We start from the raw sequence: 19,371 nt of genomic DNA on the forward strand, positions 1-19,371 counted from the left end.
CCGCTCCCACCAACGCCCCCGCCCTGGCTGCGACCCGGGCCCAGATCCCAGCCTGCCCCTGCCCGGGTCCCAGTCCCGGCCCCGCCAACCCGCTCCTCAGTCCCGCTCCCTCCCGGTCCCAGATCTCGCCCCTCCCACCTGGGCCCCGCCTCCCCGTCCCCGCCGGGTCCCAGATCTCACCCTGCCCACCTGCGCCCCGCCCCGGCCCCCGCCAGGGTCCAAGATCTCGCCCCTCCCACCTGCGCCCCGCCCCCGCCCCGTCCAGGATCTCACCCCGCGCACCTGCGCCCCGCCCCTGCCCCCGCCCCGTCCCAGTTCTCACCCCGCACACCTGCGCCCCGCCCCCGTCCCCGCCCCGTCCAGGATCTCACCCCGCGCACCTGCGCCCCGCCCCCGTCCCCGCCCCGTCCAGGATCTCACCCCGCGCACCTGCGCCCCGCCCCGGCCCCGGCCAGGGTCCAAGATCTCGCCCCTCCCACGTGCGCCCCGTCCCCGCCCCGTCCAGGATCTCACCCCGCGCACCTGCGCCCCGCCCCCGCCCCGTCCCAGTTCTCACCCCGCGCACCTGCGCCCCGCCCCCGTCCCCGCCCCGTCCAGGATCTCACCCCGCGCACCTGCGCCCCGCCCCCGCCCCCGCCCCGTCCCAGTTCTCACCCCGCGCACCTGCGCCCCGCCCCCGTCCCCGCCCCGTCCAGGATCTCACCCCGCGCACCTGCGCCCCGCCCCCGCCCCCGCCCCGTCCCAGTTCTCACCCCGCACACCTGCGCCCCAGTCCCAGTCCAGCTTCAAGCAAATGGAACGTGCAGAAGCGGAGTCCTCTTGCTGGGAGACGCGCGGAGGGAGGGAGGAGGAGGGAGGGGGAGGAAGAGGGAGGGCGGGAAATCCTCGGTGAGGAGGAAGAGGGGCGGCCCCAGCAGACTCCTCGGGAATTCCTTCCCTTGCCCCTAAATTCTACTTTACCCGCTTCTGGTCTTACCTCTCCACAGCATAGCCCTGGAACGTTCGAACCCGGTTCTCCGCACCTCTGCGTGGAGGGTGGTAGGCGCTCCCTCTGACCTCTGCGGGTGTGTGTGCGTGTGTGTGTGTGTGTGTGTTTGTGTGTAAGCACACAACACTTTGACGCACCTGCACTTGGAAATCGTGGTTTTCTGAGCGAGGGGTCAGGCCAGAGGAGATGGGGGGAAAAGGTAGTTCTGCTTGTTGGCCTGGAGGAGTAGGATGCGGCTAAGAGAACGTTCCAGTCCTAAAGGTGTTGTGTAAAATACGGATTCTTAGAGTTTTCGGTGACAGCAGAGAACTATTTACTTGAACGAATGATGCTAATTCCCGCGTTGTCCACTTCGGTGGCTGCTGCAGACAGGACCCAGGAGGGGAAGTGCGGTGAGCCTGCCTGTAGCCTCCTGTAGGGACTGGGAGTTGATTTTTGCAGCCCAAAGGGCTGGAGGATTTTGTTTTGTTTTCATCATAGGAAATATTTTTAGCTTCTCCAGATCAGTGGGAAATAAAATAGATCCCATGATTCCTGGCTGAGGGATGGGAGCCTGCTTACCATTCTCTCCTGACCAGCCATCTTTCCGCAGGTTTATGGTGTGTGATTCCCCACTCATCATTTCTTTCTTCTCCACAGGGGAATATCAGCCTTCCAGTTGGAAAGCCAAATGCAGATCCCAGATCAACTACTATGAGGAAGTAACTTAGGACGTCTCCTTGGGCAGGGGGAAGCCTCATCTGCTGTCTCTTCTCCCTCTGCCCATCCCACTCCCTCCTGCCCCACCCCCCCCCAGCCTATCTGTCCCCTAGGAGCTGGCTTTACATCTATTAATCCATTGAGGTCTACAGGATTGCTCTTTTTTTATTGTCCCTTTCAGAAGGAGAATGTAACCCCTATTTACAGAGCATTTAGTCGAATAGTCAATTCACTATTATCCCATTTATTCGTTTGGCTATTTGCATGCAGTCTGTCTCCAACTACCTGCCTTTCCTCCCATCCAAAACACAACCCCGATGTTGATGGCTTCGTATTTTTTAAAAGAGTTTATTTATTTATTCATGAGAGACACAGAGAGAGCCAGAGACACAGGCAGAGGGAGAAGCAGGTTCTATGCAGGGAGCCCGATGTGGGACTCGATTCTGTGACTCCGGGATCAGGCCCTGAGCCGATCCAGACCGCTGAGCCACCCAGACATCCTGCCTGGATTTCTTCATATTTGCTACCCACCCACCCCACCCCACCCCCAATTCTCAACAGTTCGAACACTTTGTACTTCAAGTACACAGTTGTCAAATGGATGAATCTTGTGTATTTGCATGGTATCATGGCCCATTTTACCAATGAGGGGATCTAGATGGAGATATGCCAAGTTAAATCACCTAATGGTAGCATTTACCGAGCATTTGCTTCAAGTATAACACTATTTTAAATGTAATATTTGGTATTACATTGAGTCACAGGCACTAAGGAGGGCATACGATGAGATGAGTACTAGGTGTTATACTATCCGCTGGCAAATTGAATTTAAATAAAATAAAAAATAAATAAAGGAATTCCTGGGTGGCTCAGTGGCTGACTGTCTTCCTTTGGTTCAGGTCATGATCCTGGGGTCCTGGGATGGAGTCCTGCATTGGGCTCCCTGCAGGGAGCCTGCTTCTCCCTCTGCCTATGTCTCGGCCTCTCTCTCTCTCTCTGTGTGTGTGCCTCTCATGAATAAATAAATAAAATATTCTTTAAAATTAAAAATAAATAAAATAAATAAAAATAAATAAATGTAATATTGGTGAAGTCAGTCCTCATTAAGACCTGTAGGCATGTGCTCTTTTTATACCCATTTTACAGGTAAGGAACTAAGATATAAGGAGGTTCGGTAAGTTATCCAGGGCCACAGTGGTTGTGTGTGATGGAGCTGGGATTCAGACAGAAGGAGTCTGCCTTCAGAGCCCACATTTGTAACCCTTTCACTGGACTTATTTGTGCTAAGAAGTGCTTAGAAATCACACCTGCTCTTTGCACCAGGTATCTTGATGACCTGTGTTGACTCTCTCTTCCAAGGACACCCTTCTGTGTCAGGGCTTGTTGGCTAGGTTTTTCTGCCTCTTGAATAGTGTAGGAAAGCACCCAAAGCAGTTTCTTCTCAGGAGGTGAAGCCTATCCTGAAGTCAGCGTTTCTGGACATTACTGTCTGCACAAGAGATGCTCTCCCAGCTTCCCTCAATTAAGATTCAGGCAGCTTTTGTCTGCAAAATCAACTTTTATGATTGATGCCCAAACGCCCACTCATTCCTCAGCCCATTCCATCTTGGTCACTGCTTGAAGCACAGGGTCTTTACAGGAGCAGAATGTGAACTTTCCACCCACAACCTTCCACTCTGGATTCAAGGTCAGGAAACCGCCCATTTAGTATCAAAGATCGCATAATTCAGATTTGGTTGCAAATGAAGCTCATGCATCACATCAACATTCCCTTTATTCAATTTGCACACATTACAGTGGGAGCTAACACTCAGAGATGACCCTTCTTAGGAGCTGGTTTGGCATGAATTAATTCATTGATTCCCTACAACCCCACCAGGTTATTGTTTTTCCTAATCCTTTTTGAAGATGAAAGAATGTAGAGACAGAGGAGTTGTGTTCATCAAAAACCAGTAACGAGAAGCCATGGCGTTCAAATTCAGACAATCTGGTTGCGGAGTCCACATTTCAAACCACACTGCTAGCTTGCCTCTCTGTGTTCTTCCTCAAGAGAGACATGTGTTCTTCTACGTTTCCCTTTACTCCCACACTCACCAAATTCTTCTGGCCACTATATGTGTGGGTGTTTTTCCCACCAAGCAATTCTGTAATTCTTTGTCGACACCAAGCGGATGTCCTAGGATTCCATTTAATTCTTCTACTATCTACCTGGAGATGGCATCAGACCCTATGCAGCTCCAAGGGCTCAGTGCCACAAGACTGTGCCCTTCAAGACACCAGTTGCAAGTCCAGAATGTCACCTGTGCTGTTGACCCGCCAGCTATAAGTCAGTGGTTCCTGCAACCCCCTCCACGGATTCCATCATTTCCCTGAGTGGCTCATGGAACTCAGGAAAACAGTTTACTGACCAGATTACCAGTCCATCACAAAAGGATATAACTCAGGAGAGCCAGATGGAAAAGATGCAGGGAGGAGGCATGTGGGGAAGGACACAAAGTTTAATGACCTGTCCAGGTATGTCACAATCCCAGCACTTCTGTGTGTTCACCAGCACAGAAGCTCTCTCTCAGGCCTCTGAGAGATCTCTCTAGAGACCTCTTCACATAGGCTTGATAGATTATTAACTCAATCTCCAGCCCTTCTGCTCTCTCTGGGGCTGAAATCTCTAAGCTCCTAATTATGGGTTCATCTTTCTGGTGACTAGCCTCCATTCAGGAGCTCACCAAGAGTCACCTCCTTAGAACAAAAGACACCCCCATCAGCCAGGAAATTCCAAGGGATTAAAGAGGAGGGAGTCAGGAAGTAGAGACAAAGACTCAAAAATACATGTCTTATTACATCACAATAGCACAGGATACAATCCAAATCTGTCCAAAGAACCACTTTTGTAAACCCATGTTTTGTTCCCTCACACATTTGCTTTTAATGCCCCTCAGTGCTTTGGCACAACCATAATGCTCTATGACAACTGCGATCAAATGATGATATTTATTTAGGATGTATAACACACAGAACCCATAATCCGAGGTGGAAATACATAAGGAGATCATGTCATGAAGGAACTGATTAAGCCCAGATGTGGCAGACTGAATAATGTCCCCTGAGGATATCCCTATCCTGTTCTCAAAACCATGGGGAATGTGGTCCCTCTCATGGCAAAGGGCTCTCTGCACAGAAAATTAAGAATAAAGACTTTAAAGTAGGGAGGTGATCTTGCATTATCCCACGGGCATTTGCAAGTGGCATGAGTGCTGAGTGATGCCGTGACAGAGGATCCAGGAAAGACTCTACCTATGAAGGTTTGGCCTACTGTTGGAGGCTTTGAAGATGGAACAAGGAGGGTCAAGGAATGCAGGAGCGTCTCAGCTGGGACAAGCCTTCCTTCAGCAAAGATATGGAGACCTCAGTTCCAAAGCCAATAAGGAAGAGGTACAAACAACAATCTGAATGAGCAAGGAAGAAATGCCTTCTGGAAAATGGTGCAGTCCCACGGACACCTGGCTTTCAGCCTGTGAGACTCAGAGCAGGAGAACAGCTAAGCCCAACAGACTTCTGAACTTACAAAGCTGTGTGATTATAAATCTGTGTTGCTTCAAGTGCCTGAGTTTGTAGCAGGCTGTTATGGCAACAACAGAAAACAAAACCCCCTTGTCATGAGGTGCTGTTTTTATTACCCAGGACAGCCTAGGTCATGCTGTGACAAGAAACAACCCCATAATCTCAGTAGGTTAAAAGAACAAAGCTTCTCACTCATCTTCATGTCACTGCATGTCAGCTGAGCTCTGTACACCATTGTCTTCGTCTCTGGAACCCAGGCAGCTGGATCAGAGAATGTGACAGAGAATGCACTGGCCATAGAGCTTCCATCCTGGTGGGACCCAACATCATCCTCACCCACATCACTTTGGCCAACAAAATTATGTGACCATGCCTAAATTTAAAAGGATTGCGGGTGTGCAATCCTGCCATGTCTTGAAAGGAGGGAGAGAGAGAGAGAGACAATGGTACCACACTGTCTGTGTCAGCTGTGGAGGAAGGAAGAGTCAGAGGGGCAGGAAGGGGTGGACAGCTCAGGATGTTTGTCCATAGTATTGCTCCAGAACCCCTAAGCAAGGATGTCTTATTTTATTTTTCAAGTTGCAGTTATTTTCCTTAAATTGGTTGGACATTGAATACACCGATGTCGTTAATTACACCCCATATGTATTTGCTGCTGAGGAAGTGCTAGGAGGGAGAAAAATGCAAACATAGTGTGTTGTCCTAGTTGTTATTATCCTCTCTGTCCCTTGTGGCAGGATCACAGAGGGAGAACTAACAGGCACCCACTCGGATAAAATGTTTGGAGCTGAGTTTTTAGGTAAACCAGCAGCCAGCATCATGATGCCCTGGAGAGTCAACGTCCTGGGCTTGGGTGCACACACCTCTAGGATGACCCTGTCTTCTTACAGAATCAACCCTTTATTATAATGTCCCTCCTGATCCTGATCATAGCTCTTGCTCCCAAGTCTACTTAGCTTTCTTTTGCTTAGTGTGGACCTCCGGATGTATCATTATTATTTTTTTTTAATTTAAGCCAAAATATGGCTCTCTGTGTATCATGGGCTGGACACAGAAGTAATCAACCCCTCTTTCGCTGATCCCTTAAACTGCATGTAGTACATTCCAGACCCACCAGATTAGATTCCCTGCGTGCCTGAAGAGTAGCCATTCTGTTGCATCTGATTCAATGCATGCCTAGATTAGCCTTCTTCCTGTGCACATGGTCAGTGTGGATTCATCTCCTTGAACTGGAGTCTGGTCTGATGACATTGTTGATAAATGGGATGATACAACCAAAAGATAGGGGGAAACATGGCTTTTGATAATATCTCTAAGCTGCATACTTTATCAACCTTGGAGCTGCTCCCTTGTTATTTGAGATACTAAATATTATCTTTAAGCTATGTCAGTGACTTTTCTATGATTGAGCCAAATCTGCAGACTCAGGACTGCTCAAACCTGCACACTCAGCCCAGCTCTGCTGCTAACTGGTCGTGTGACTTTGAGCAGGCACTTGTCCACATTGCCTCTCTTTTTCTTGTATTGGTAAAGTGACTGTCTAGCCCCAGTTGATCTCTAAGCTCTTTCTGAGTTCTAAAATGTTAGTCTCTTAGAGTTTAATTCATTTGGTCTTCAGCATTAGAGCACTGGATTTTCCTAGCAGCAAACCTAATTTGGAGGGAGCTGAGCCTTCTGAAGGAGCCAGCTGACATGCACTGGCATCTTTACACAAGATGTCTCAATCCATCAGAGTAACCCCATCAGATGCTATTACGTGTCCCATTTTTACAGACATTATCATCAAGACCCAGAGAGGACTGGGCACACAGCTGGACGCTGACAGAGCAAGTCTTGTCTGAATCCCAACACCTGTGATTGTCCTGTTTCCCTCTCTGGGAGAGAAGGAGAGGGATTGCCTTTCTCTAAGACCCTAGTGATAAGTGATTTTTTTACACAAGAGCCATTTCAGAGTTATTTGCAAAATTTTTGCACACCCAGACAACATCAGAAAACCAAGATTTTTAGGGTGACAGAGAATTAAAGGAACAGAGCCTTTAACATCTGGCAGGGTTCCTAGTCCCCATGTCAAATGTACACTCTTACAAGTAGATTGAGTCATTAAAAGAAACTCATTCTGTCTACACAGCATCTTACTTCCCTCCTCTTCAAAGATTGGACTCGATATAATAATTCTCATCAGCTCTAAATTCAGTCAGGTCATTCAGTTGTCTGATTAATATTGCCAGAAGGTGCAATTCATAAGCTCTGGAGAGGTGACTTAGGACTTGATTGATTTAATTGGGTGAATAAATTATATTCTATTGGTGCCTTTGTAAGTGGGATCCATTGTGTTTGGTGTTTTCCATAATAAAAAGAGGTACAGTGCTTGGATTGAAGCATCTAAGTAATTTTAAATATGTTTGAACTCCTAGGTCATAAATTCAACCCTACTGTATTTCTTCAATTCACATACACATTTGCCATAAACCTTATCACAAATGTAAAGTGGATCCTAGCAGAAATCAAGATGTCTGCAGGGATGACTAATACAGCTATAGCAATTGTGTGTCTTGCTTCTGAGATCCTGTCCTCTCCTTTGGGTCAGGTTTTGAGAATTCAGGATATTTGACTTCTACTTGCATAGATGTGGAATGGGAGCCCCTAGACTAGGACTGCTTGGAAAATGTTTTCTCCAGTATTGTAGAGTGCAGCAAAAACTTCAAAGTTAGAGGTCCCGGTTCTACTTAAAGGTCCAGAGATGCCTCTTTAATTTTACAACCAAACCAAAATATGAAAACCCTGTCTTGAACGAAAAGGGAAATTGTGATATTGTGTCACCCTACTGAGCCTGCTTTATGAAATGAAAATCAGATCAAACTCAACTTATTCTGACAGGTCAAGAGCCTGAGATAACCCTTTTACCTGCATGACCTCGTTAGGCTCTTCACTGGCAAAGGGATAGAACAAGATGATGCCATTTGCTATGAGGGTCAGTGCTCTGAATTCACATGCACGTGGGAAGGGGAAGAAGAGCCACACAGATCAGTCATTACCATGGGCTAGAGGGAGCTGGACGATGAAGTTGGAGCCCCTGAAACAGGTGAGAAAGGGATCTTCCTTTCGGTCTTTCCTGGATGTACGTGCCTCTTGGTGCTGAGAGCTCTGGAGCTGAAGAGAAACCACCTCTTGCTGCCTTGTCTACCTCTGATTAAGGAATGGTGTGTGCTTTGGGGAGGGATTAAAACAGTCATGGAAATAAGAAAGAGCCATGTCTAGCAGATCAAGATTTGGCAGAACTAGCAAAACAGTTTGTTAAATTTAGCTTTAAAAAAATCAGGGTTGTTTGACTCATACAGCAAAGGGTGTGAAGGTGGGGAGCCCAGGACTTGTGGGGCATCCCAGTTTTATCCTAGAGCCCAGGACTATTCCATTGCCCATTACCATCACCATCAGGGCATGTCACATCGTGGTGAGAAATTGGCTGTTGCGTGTCCAGGTGTGACACGTGCTGTCCACACAAGTGGAAGGGGGAGGGGCGATGGGGCTGCATGCCTGCCTACAGAGGAGCTCACACAGAGGAGGCAATGAAGATGAGAAAGACATACATTTGAAACAAAATTCCAGATGCCTACTTGTGAAGTGATTCTTTTTAAATCCCAAAGACTAGAAAAGAGGGGGTGGAGGAAAGAGCTCCAAAGGAACAGGGGCTGAGATTAGAAGGGGAAAGGGTGAGGGGGGCTGGGGATGAGCCCTAACTCAGCCACCACATTCAGACAGCTCTTGAGTGGGAACCTTGAGTGGGAACCTCCTGGAGACGGCACCCAACCCAACACAAGCAAACACAGGGAACAGAGATACAGGGCTTGAGCCATCTGGAAGTGTTGGGGTGTGAAGAGAAAACCTCACCCCCTGATGGAGGTGGGCATCCTGCCTGAGCCTGGAGAGGGCTTGCCATGCCCCCATGCTCATGTCCACATTTCCCCAGAGGGACATGTCGCCTGCCCCCAACAATGGTGATGTCACTTGGCATGGTTATTTCACAGGGCTGTTTTGAAGATCATGTTGAAAAACAAACATCAAAATCCATATAAAAGTGTCAAGTGCTGTTCAAACAAGATCTCTAGCAAAGAAATTTTTTAAAATTATAGATAGATAGATAGATAGATAGATAGATAGATAGATAGATCTTCCTTAAAGTCCACAGAGGTTGATGGAGTGGTTTTGAGAAGATCATGCTGACTTTAGGGAACAGGCTAGATGCTCTCCTCATACAAATAACCATTAATTCATCGTAAACAAAGATTATTTATTCAAGTAAGTCAAATGGCTTTCATAAAATCTTACTTGGTTTCTAGAAAAACCCTCTGGTTGTACAATAAAATAAAGATTCTGGTTTGTAATCCCTGTGATCTGGGTAAGTAATTCTCGCTGGATGAGACTTTTAATTAATGGGAAAAGGTCCAAAATGTGAATCAGTATTCTAGGATGGTGATCATCCTGAGCTGTCAGATGTAGGCTCTCTCTCTCTGGGAGGTCCTGAGGTGCAGACGAAGGTGGGGAATCAATCAAGCAGGTGGATTAGCATTCCTGAAACTGGTAAAAATGTTAAATACCATCAAAACGTGCAGAGTAACTTTCCTGCCTGCCTGCAGCTTTATTCTCCACTCCCCAGAATGGAAATGCAACATACATGAAAATAGATTTGCCAATTCTTACATCTTGCGAATGGCACTGCAGATGATCAATACTTTCCCTTTCATCTGACGCTAAAACCTTGACTACTTTATAGTTAATACCACTTCATAGCAAATTACTCCCTCCCACCAAGTTTCATCGCCTTCCACAATACAACATCAGCTCAAAGTTCAGAAGCCCATCATCTAAGCCAGCCTCATAAGAGGATGTAGTAAATACCCCTAGTGGTGTGCCATTCCTCTCCATACTCAGACTTTTGAAACTAAAAAAAGTAAGTCACGTGCTCCCTCCCAGATCACTGTATGACATTTAAACAGATATAAGATGATCGTTGTAGACACTCCTGTTCGAAAGAAAGGAAAATGAGATCCATAAATGAGTCACAGGTCAGTAGTAATGCTAAAATAGAGCCAGCCAAATGCTGGGAGTCTCTTGATATTAGGGCTCAAGGCCTGGGAATAATTCTCATGGCTCCCAGTGCCGTTCTCTGAGTGGAGAATGCACACACACACACACACACACACACACACACAAAAGCATGTATTTGCTGCTGAGTTCTTTTCCTGGCTGGCTTCCTATCTGTAGAATTTTGGGGATCCATATGCTTTCTTGCATTTTATTGTCTGTATTTGTTTGAGTTCAAGACAGTGGTGTTTCTGTTGATAAAATTCTCTTACTCTCTTTGTGGATTTCTTGTGAATCACACCAGGGGCTCACTGCATTCAATACAAGTCATATCTGTGAGCCACTTCCGTATGATATAATCTTAACACACTTTGATGGTTCGATTAGGCGGCAGATGTAAAGTCTCTCTACAAAGCCTCTTCTGAATGACTGAATACTTCCCTAAGGTACCCTCTTAGAACTTCCTAAGATTTTAACAAACATCTTACAATCAAACCCTTCCTCGTTTCAAGATAACATTTTCCTGGTAGTCCCCTGGATTTCATCCTTGCTTGGGGAACTTTTCTTAATTTTAGCATTGTTTGCCATGGAAAGAAGCTGAGAATTTTCAAAACCATCTTTTTTTTTATTAAACTTTTTATTTTTTTTAATCACACGCTCTACTGACACCAGCACATTCAATGCTTTGCTCAAGAAGCTGCTTAACTAGAGCTCCAAGGTCATTGGACATGTTTTCTACTCTGCAGAGTATTACAGGTGCCTTGAGGTTCCTGCCACTCCATAACCAGAATCTCCCCGTTCCCATTTTTTGATAATGCTCCACACTCACTCGTGAGCCTTCTCTGCCATCATCCTCACATCCGGAGCCAGATTTCTGCAGCCACCTTGCCAGGTGATGTAAGCTTTCTCTGACAAGCTTCCCATCCCCACTGACTGCCCACCGCTTGGCTCTGGGCCACCCTTGAATCATTAGGCTTCTGTTGAGACAGGACTCCACTTGCAGGCACTGAAATATTCCTCTTGTTATTGTTTCATAGAAGCCGAGAACAGAATGAGATGTGGGATATGAGGGGAGAGGAAGAAGGAAGACGTTAATCAAGGGCACAGGACATCAGTCATAAGATGAACAAGTGCTGAGGCTCTGGCATCCAGCACTGGACCATGGTTAATGGTACACTGTTGTACACTGGAAATTACTGAGAGTAGATCTTAAGTGTTCTCACTACAAAAAAAAAAAAAAAAAAAAAAAAAAAAAAGAGCGAGAGAGAGAGAGAGAGAAGGAAAGGAAAGGAAAAGAGTAACCACGGGGAGATTGAATGAATATGTTAGCTTGATTCTGGCAATGATTTTACAATGTACACGTCCATCAAAACATCAAGTTGTATGGCTTAAATATGTACAATTTTTGTTAATTATACTTCAGTAAAGATGGGGGGAGATTACCTCAAATTATAATAGTTTAAAACAGCAACCATTTATTATCTCTTCATTTCTGCAAGACAGCTTAATTGGTGGCCCATGGCTCAAGGCTCCAACAAGTGTGTAATCAAGCTGTGGTCCAGGCTTCGATCACCTCAGAGCTTGATGGAAGATCTGCTCTCTCACTAGCCTGCTCAGAGAAAAACAAGCTGCCATGTTCTAAGCTGCCCAGTGAAGAAGCTCCTGTTGCAAGCAACTGATATCTCTGGCCAACAGCCGGCAAGGACTTGCCAACAGCCATGTACAATCAAAACTTGGCTGGAAACAGAGCTGGAAGATCTTCCTTGGAGGAAGATATATTCGTTGGGCCACTGGAAGGAAGCGTGGTTGCCTGAAATTTGGTTACAAATGAAAAGCAAACAAAGGACCCTGGAATCGGGGGGAAAAACAGAAGCAGAAGTTACTGGGGCCTCCCTGCACATGCCCCAGAGCTGCCACCAGTCCTATCCTCCCTCCAGGGCCTGAGGCTGTGCTGGCCAGAGCCTTGGGCTACTCCCCCATTATAGAAATGCATGAAGCCTAAAAGAAGCTCTCCCTAAGGTGTTATCAGCTGGGGTCCCAGTAGGAAACAGGTGCACGATCCACCTGGGTACTTTGAAGACCGTTAAATCATGGGACCCTTGAAAAGGCAGGAACAGTGTGAATACCACCAAATAAATACAGAACACAGGGTTAGGGAGAGTTGAGAGCACAGGTGCTATCTGGGCCTCACGAGGAGAGAAGAGTGGTTTCTAGAGCCAGGAAAATGGTGCCACAGGGATGAGTCCCCATTTGATAGAAGCTGTGGCCTTTGGTGGAGGGACAGAGAATACCCCCAGTGACCTGGAGGGAGGAAACTGGGGAAACCCATTCCAGGTGGCCCGACCATCATTCACTTGCCTTGGATTCTGAAAGCTCTGTGCTTTGCTGTGAGTGTGGTTCAAGTCATGGCTCCTGGTGATGGATCAGAGCTCTCATGTCCATCAGGGACAGGTGACACCCCTGCATGCAGACCCACCTCCACCTCACCCTGACTCTCCTGCACCAAACACACTCAAAATGTGAATATCAGATGATTCCCGGAAGGTCAATCTTTGGTTTCCTCCCTAAATTCTTCATATTGACATATTTTGGGGATATATATATATTTAAATATATATGTATATTTAAACCTGAATTTTGAAATATCTAGTGTCCACCTTTAAAAAATACACACAAATCCCACATCTTTCTTCACTGCCATCTTTAGAGCTTATTTGAAGTGAAAATTTGGGTATACTGATACAAGCCAAGCATTTTTATCAAGTTTTAACAAAGACTTAAGAGGACATTTGAGATTAACATGTGAATATTCACTTCAGAAGCTCAGTGACTGCTCCTGGAATCAGGCAGTAGTGACAGGAATTAGATTAAAAAAAAATTTGTGGGATGCTTGGGTGGCTCAGTGGTTGAGTGTCTGCCTTTGGCTCAGGACATGATCCTGGAGTTCCAGGATCAAGTCCCACATCGGGCTCCCCTCCGAAGCCTGCTTCTCCCTTTGCCTGTGACTCTGCCTCTCCCTCTCTCTCTCTCTCTCTCTCTCTCTCTCTATGTTTTTCATGAATAAATAAATAAAATATTTAAAAAATAAAATAAAACAAAAATTTTAAAAATTGAAATTTCTGTGCAGATCTGGTCTGGAAAGACAAACTATTGACATGCCAGCTTCTTTATGGTTCATTGTGGTTCCTCACAGGATGTCTTGGGGTTTTGAGTTTTAATTCAGCAGACTGAAACAAAAGCCTGATTAGAAAGCATTTTCCTATGCAGATTCCTTAAAAAAGAGGAGGTATTTGCAACTAAAACACTGATAATCAGGCCCACGTGTCCCTATTGGAATCAAGGAGAAGAGCTATTTCTAATACTAACATCAGCAGGGGAGAGGCTGGGAGACTAGTGTGAAATCTCCAAATGTTTTCATGAACGCAGGGATCAGACTGTAGGTCACCAATATTCTCCCAAGTTTTAATTTATTTCAAAAAAAATTATTCCATCAATTCAGAAAGCCCTCAGCACTTCATATGCTCCTTTCCTGTATTCCAGTCTGCACTCCTAGCAAGCTATTTGGTGCCGTGTCCAATTGTAATTATCCTTGAATCATAGATATCATTTCAGTCTGGAATGAGCATATATGCAGTAAGATGAATGACTCCCCAGCTGGGTCCAACTTTGAAAAGACTTTCAGCGTGAAAGCTTGCATTTTGAGAATTAATAAAGATAGTGATGGCTATTCACATTCCAAAAGAGACTCCCTTTCTTTCTTTAAATGTGAGCCCTCCTGGTCCACAGCATTATATTTGCTCACAGATCATGAGCTATAAAAGTCTAGCCCGACACGGACACTGAAGTGTAGGTGGGTGGAATTTAAAAGCTCATCCATGTGAGTATGGGAAATGCAAAGCTAACCTGTTAAGTTTGCATTGCAGATTAAAACACTGAGGTGACATTTTCTGTTAATGTGCAAAAAAGGAATAGTATTTATCAAAATTATATCCCAAGGCTGTGTCTGTGATGTAAGATGCCTTTGGGCTTCTCTTTGAAAGGAAAGCAAGTGTTAAGAAGGAGGTCTGTCCCAGGGACCTCCTTTTTCATTTTGTGGCCCACCCCCCAAAATGCAGGAATGGGTGGAGGGTGCGGGAGAACCTTTGGTTAGGGTGTTGCCTAAATATTATTTCACGTGTCATCCATGAATCACATTTTGGCAAAAACCACTGCAGTAGAAATATCCCCCCATACTGAAAATAACCAAGAAAGCTCACCAGGAGCCTAGGTCCTGTTGTTAGAATGGCCAGCACGAGCCCTCTAATGGCACATTGGGTAAAGGACTACTAAAACGGCTTCCAGCAAGCACATTCCATGATTCTAACTTATAAACCCATAATCTGATGCCATATAAAGTCAAGATAGTCTTCATTTAGCTATATTTTCAGACATGAGACGAAAGACTATAAAAATAACCTTATTTTAAATTTTAAGCATCCAAGTCTCTATTTTGGAAGCTATTGCAAGTTTCCCATACTCTCCCAAAGAACTCTCTTCTTTAGTGGGGAACATGGAAATAAAAGGGGGAGTGAAGACTAAGCCATGCAAGTTGGAGCCATCCAGGTTGTTTGAGGAAGGGTGAACAGATTTAGCAAATAAAATACAAGATACTCAGTTCATTTGGAATTTCAGCCAAACAACAAATGATTTTAGTATAAGTATACCCCCCTGCAATATTTGGTGTTTGTTGTTTATATGAAATTCAAATTTATTTTTTTTAAGATTTTATTTATTTATTCATGAGAGACACAGAGAGGCAGAGATACATGCAGAGGGAGAAGCAGTCTCCCTGCAGGGAGCCTGATGTGGGACTCAATTCCAAGACCCTAGGATCAAGACCTGAGCCAAAGGCAGATGCTCAACCACTGAGCCACCCAGGTGCCCCATGAAATTCAGATTTAACTGGGTGTCCTAAATTGTACCTGACAACCCCGCTGAGGGTTAACTAAAGAGTTTACAAAAATGTGTGCTTAGTAAATGCTAGTTTCTCTTTATTCATTTAGCATTCCTTGCAGAACAATCTAGAAGTAGTATATTTCCTAGTCTATAAGACATAGCAGAGAATAAAACACAGTCCAATTTCTTTAAGGAAATATTTATGGGGGAAAATCCAAGTATTTTATATCCCATCCCACATTGAAGGGAAACTATTTATTTTAAAATGGTATTGTAGGGAAATTGCATAATGTTGCTCATGTAAATACAATATGCTATATATTACATATAAGGAAACAGTTCTGGATTTGAATTAATAGCCAACAAGTATTGAAAAATTATAAAATTACATAGTTATAAGAAGTATATTGGCATTGGTAAATGAATACCAGAATACGGCAGCAGAAACACCACAAACGTGTTAGTAAATTGAGCTTATCCCTTATGTTTATTATTATGAAAACAAATGCTCGTATGGTAGCTCGTAGAATATTGGTGACCAAAAAGCAACATACCGTATAAAATAAACGACAGTAGCACAAATTCCTACATTGCATTTGCAGTCTGGGTAAATCAAGCAACAAAAAAAGCAAAAATGTAAATCTGAATCCATTCCCACCCAGGTTGTCAGATTAATGTAAACAAAACAACTATGTTAGCAAAAACAGAAGAATGCACAGAGAAAAAAAGACTTGGTGAAATGCCAGTGTTATGCACACAGGAAAAAAAATATTTTGCTGACAATTAGTATAGAACAAGCAACAGGGGAAAAAAGCTAACTTCATCAAGAACTCACTGGAAATTCTATTTCTATTTGAGTCATACATTGTGGAAGTAATAAATATGAATCAAACTCACTCAGGTAATAACCCAAACCCCATCTATAATTGTGTGGATATCCCGAGTCTTATTTTGTTGATCAAGGACACGATGTAAACACAAATAATAAGTATGGTAAATCATCCACAAATTTCTTAATTCAGCCATGATTAAAATGAAGCACAAAATCACAAAACTTTCTAATAACTTTGGGAGCAACTATAAGAGGTTATTGACATGAACGTTTCGATAAATAAAAGGAAAGGCAAACAAATATTTAACCCCATGTGCTGTAACATTCAAATCAGTTCTTTTTTATACATCATGCTTATTCTGTATCATGTCATTATAAATCTGGGTTTGTTTCTATTATAGAAAGGCAAATGATTTTCTTCCAATATGGACAAATTTATTTAACCATTATAAAGACTGTTGATTTTTAATCACAAGACTGTGAATGTTGTCATTGAAAAACTACATTTCCTAGACAGTATGTTTGGGAAAAAAACTTTATTTACTTAAAAGATAGAAACCAACTTTGCCAAAAGGAGGTTGATTTTACCCAATAATTTAAGTTAATTAAACCACTGATTCTAACCCCACAGATCCTGCTCCTACCAATTCAATCAGAATAAGGGGTCTGAACAAAAATCTTTTTTCTTTGACCCAGACCAATGGAGAGCTGCCCAGGAAGGAAGCGGTAAATGGAACAGCAACATTAGCCAATTGGACCTTTTAATTGGTTTTTTTTTTTTTTTTTTCATTTTGCAGAAGGAGATAGTGAAGGTCAAGTGCAATTGCTCTATGCCCTAAATTTCTACATTGTTCCCCATTTAAGAGCTTCTCAGGAGCCTCCTCTGATCCTGATGCCCTTCATTCCTCTCTTTCATGATTTTCTTATTCATGTTCATGAAAATGATTATTTCCCTATTACATAAATGTCATTTGTGTTTCATTAGTCCTTGTATTTCTTAAAGGCAAGTTTCATGCCTTAGGATCTCCCAAAAGCAGCAAGGAGAGCTATCTGGACATAGAAGTTTTCAGAAATGTTCTTTGAGTGAGTGAATGTTGGATATTAGTGCACATCTCTTAGGGGAGTTATAGTTTAACAGGACCCCAGATTATCTAAAAGTATCTCTGCCTTCTTCCCCCACTTCTCCTCCAGGCTTTCCTGTGCTGCTAAATGCACCACTCTCCACCCAGCCCTCAAGCCAGAGCTCTGCAATCATCCAAGACACTGTCCTTCCACTTCCCTGCTGGATCCAGCCACATCCTATCCTATCATTCAAGTCCACCCACTTCCCTCGGTCTCTAGTCCCAGCTACTAGGACGAAACCCACACCTGCTTCCATTCATCCATTCCCTTCACATTTCCGAAGAGGGATTTGAGGAACATAGCAAGATTACATTGCTCTTTTCTAGAAACCCTTCCACAGCTCACAGCCTGCTCTTGGGGTAAAGCCACCTGCCTTCACTTTGCTTCTGAGGACCCATGTGATCTGGTCACCAAGACCATCTCACTCTTGCCCTACTATTGGGTGGAGAAGAGAAAGGAACTACTGGGAAGCATAAACAATAGCAATGAATTAAGTCAACAACATCCATTGAGTGTCTACTATGTATCTGACCTGATGCTGGATGCTCAAGATGCAGTGGAAATTAACTGTGGATATAACCAGTGCATCAGTACTCGCCACTTTACCTTACCTGTGTATCATTCCCTCCAAATATCTCTACCATTCCAACAGCTGTGTGTGAAGCACAGAGATGCCATTAATGTCAATGGGAAGATTTTGGAATGCCTTCCAAATACCACGATTAGTACCCACTGATTATCATAAACAGTAACACAAGGCACTTTTCCTTCCATAATGACTCTATAATAGTCTACATTATCTCTCTGAGTACTTTAGAGTGATTATATATTTAAGTCTATGTTCACCATCAAAACGTAAATGTGATACACAGCGTTCATATACTACAAGCACTCAGGCCATCTCTTTTCCCCAAAACAAACAAACCCAATAGAACATTAAAGAAAATGATTTAAGCATACAATACAAATAACACTCCACCACTGAGCAAGTGCACACACCCCTGTCATGAGCCAGCCCACCCCTGGGGCCCTGACAGCAACCAGGGAAACCACATGGTGTTCTTATATTGGGGGAGTTAGGGACCACCAGAGGTATCCTCAGAATGGATGTGAGCAGATGGGTGTGTGTGTATGTGTGGTGTGTGTGTGTGTGTATGTGTGTGTCTGCGCATGTGTGCTTGTCTGGTCTGGGTCTGTGTTTCTGTCATGTGTATTTGTGTGTGTGCCTGTGTGTATATATGCACTTATGTGCATGTGGGGGATGCATTAGGAAAGTGACCTCTTTAGGATAGAATGTGAACATTTTGATGCCATGAGTGACTTCAAACCAAGAAATACTTTAATTGCTCTATAAATGAATTGGCAGTGAAGGAGGAGAGAAGGGGACGGTGGGGAGAGAGACAAGAGGGAGATGTGGCCAGGCAGCAGGTCAGGGGCCAGGGATAGCGAGGAAGAGGGAAGATGAGGTCAGCTCATTGGCCATGATGTGATAGAACCCCCATTTTCTCTCCAAATGTTCAGGGAAATCACCTATGCATACAAATGGCTATAAGGGTTTTTTTCACCCCACCTTTCTTTTTCATTATCCTTTTTTTTTAAATAAAGATTTTATTTATTTATTCTTGAAAGACACAGAGAGAGGCAGAGACATAGGCAGAGGGAGAAGCAGGCTCCATGCAGGGAGCCTGATGTAGGACTCGATCCTGAGACTCCAGGATCATGCCCTGGGCCAAAGGCAGGCACCAAACCGCTGAGCCACCCAGGCGCCCCTCTTTTTCATTATCCTTAAACAGAATTTGTATCTGCTCAGCTCCAACCTGGAAGTAAGCTACCAAGAATTGAAGAGGAAATGTTCAATATAAAGATCTATTAACTATAACAGGAGCTGGGTAATGGTGGGTTGGCTAGGAAGAAGTAGAGAATTGTAAGGAATGTCAGGAGAGTAGCCTTCTGGAACCAAGAGGCTACATACATGTCTCCCTCAATGTCCATCGAGTGCTCTCTATCGAAAAAGTGTTCAAGTCAGCTGATAAAGGAAAAGCAAAACAAACAAAGCAAAATAAACCAAGGGCCAAGATCCATTTTCACAGGCTGTATTATATGGGGTCTCCAGAGAGACAGAACCCATCGAGTATATGGACATATATAAGAGGAG

General features: G+C 44.4%; 1 long non-coding RNA gene across 3 annotated transcripts in view; it reads right to left on the minus strand.

Annotated features, from left to right (window-relative positions):
- LOC144299714 (uncharacterized) overlaps nucleotides 1-19,371 on the minus strand; it is a 166,194-nt gene that overhangs the window by 125,715 nt on the left and 21,108 nt on the right. The window contains exon 1 of one of the 3 annotated variants that reach the window (XR_013366375.1): nucleotides 753-851. The exons of 1 other annotated variant lie outside the window; for it this stretch is intronic. This is a non-coding gene — a long non-coding RNA (uncharacterized LOC144299714). Of the gene's footprint in view, nucleotides 1-752; nucleotides 852-19,371 lie in introns of those variants that run through there. One more of the 3 variants, XR_013366377.1, reaches the window with a different exon arrangement.

This window comes from Canis aureus, chromosome 27 (genome assembly GCF_053574225.1).
Source record: "Canis aureus isolate CA01 chromosome 27, VMU_Caureus_v.1.0, whole genome shotgun sequence".
NCBI classification, from domain to species: domain Eukaryota; kingdom Metazoa; phylum Chordata; class Mammalia; order Carnivora; family Canidae; genus Canis; species Canis aureus.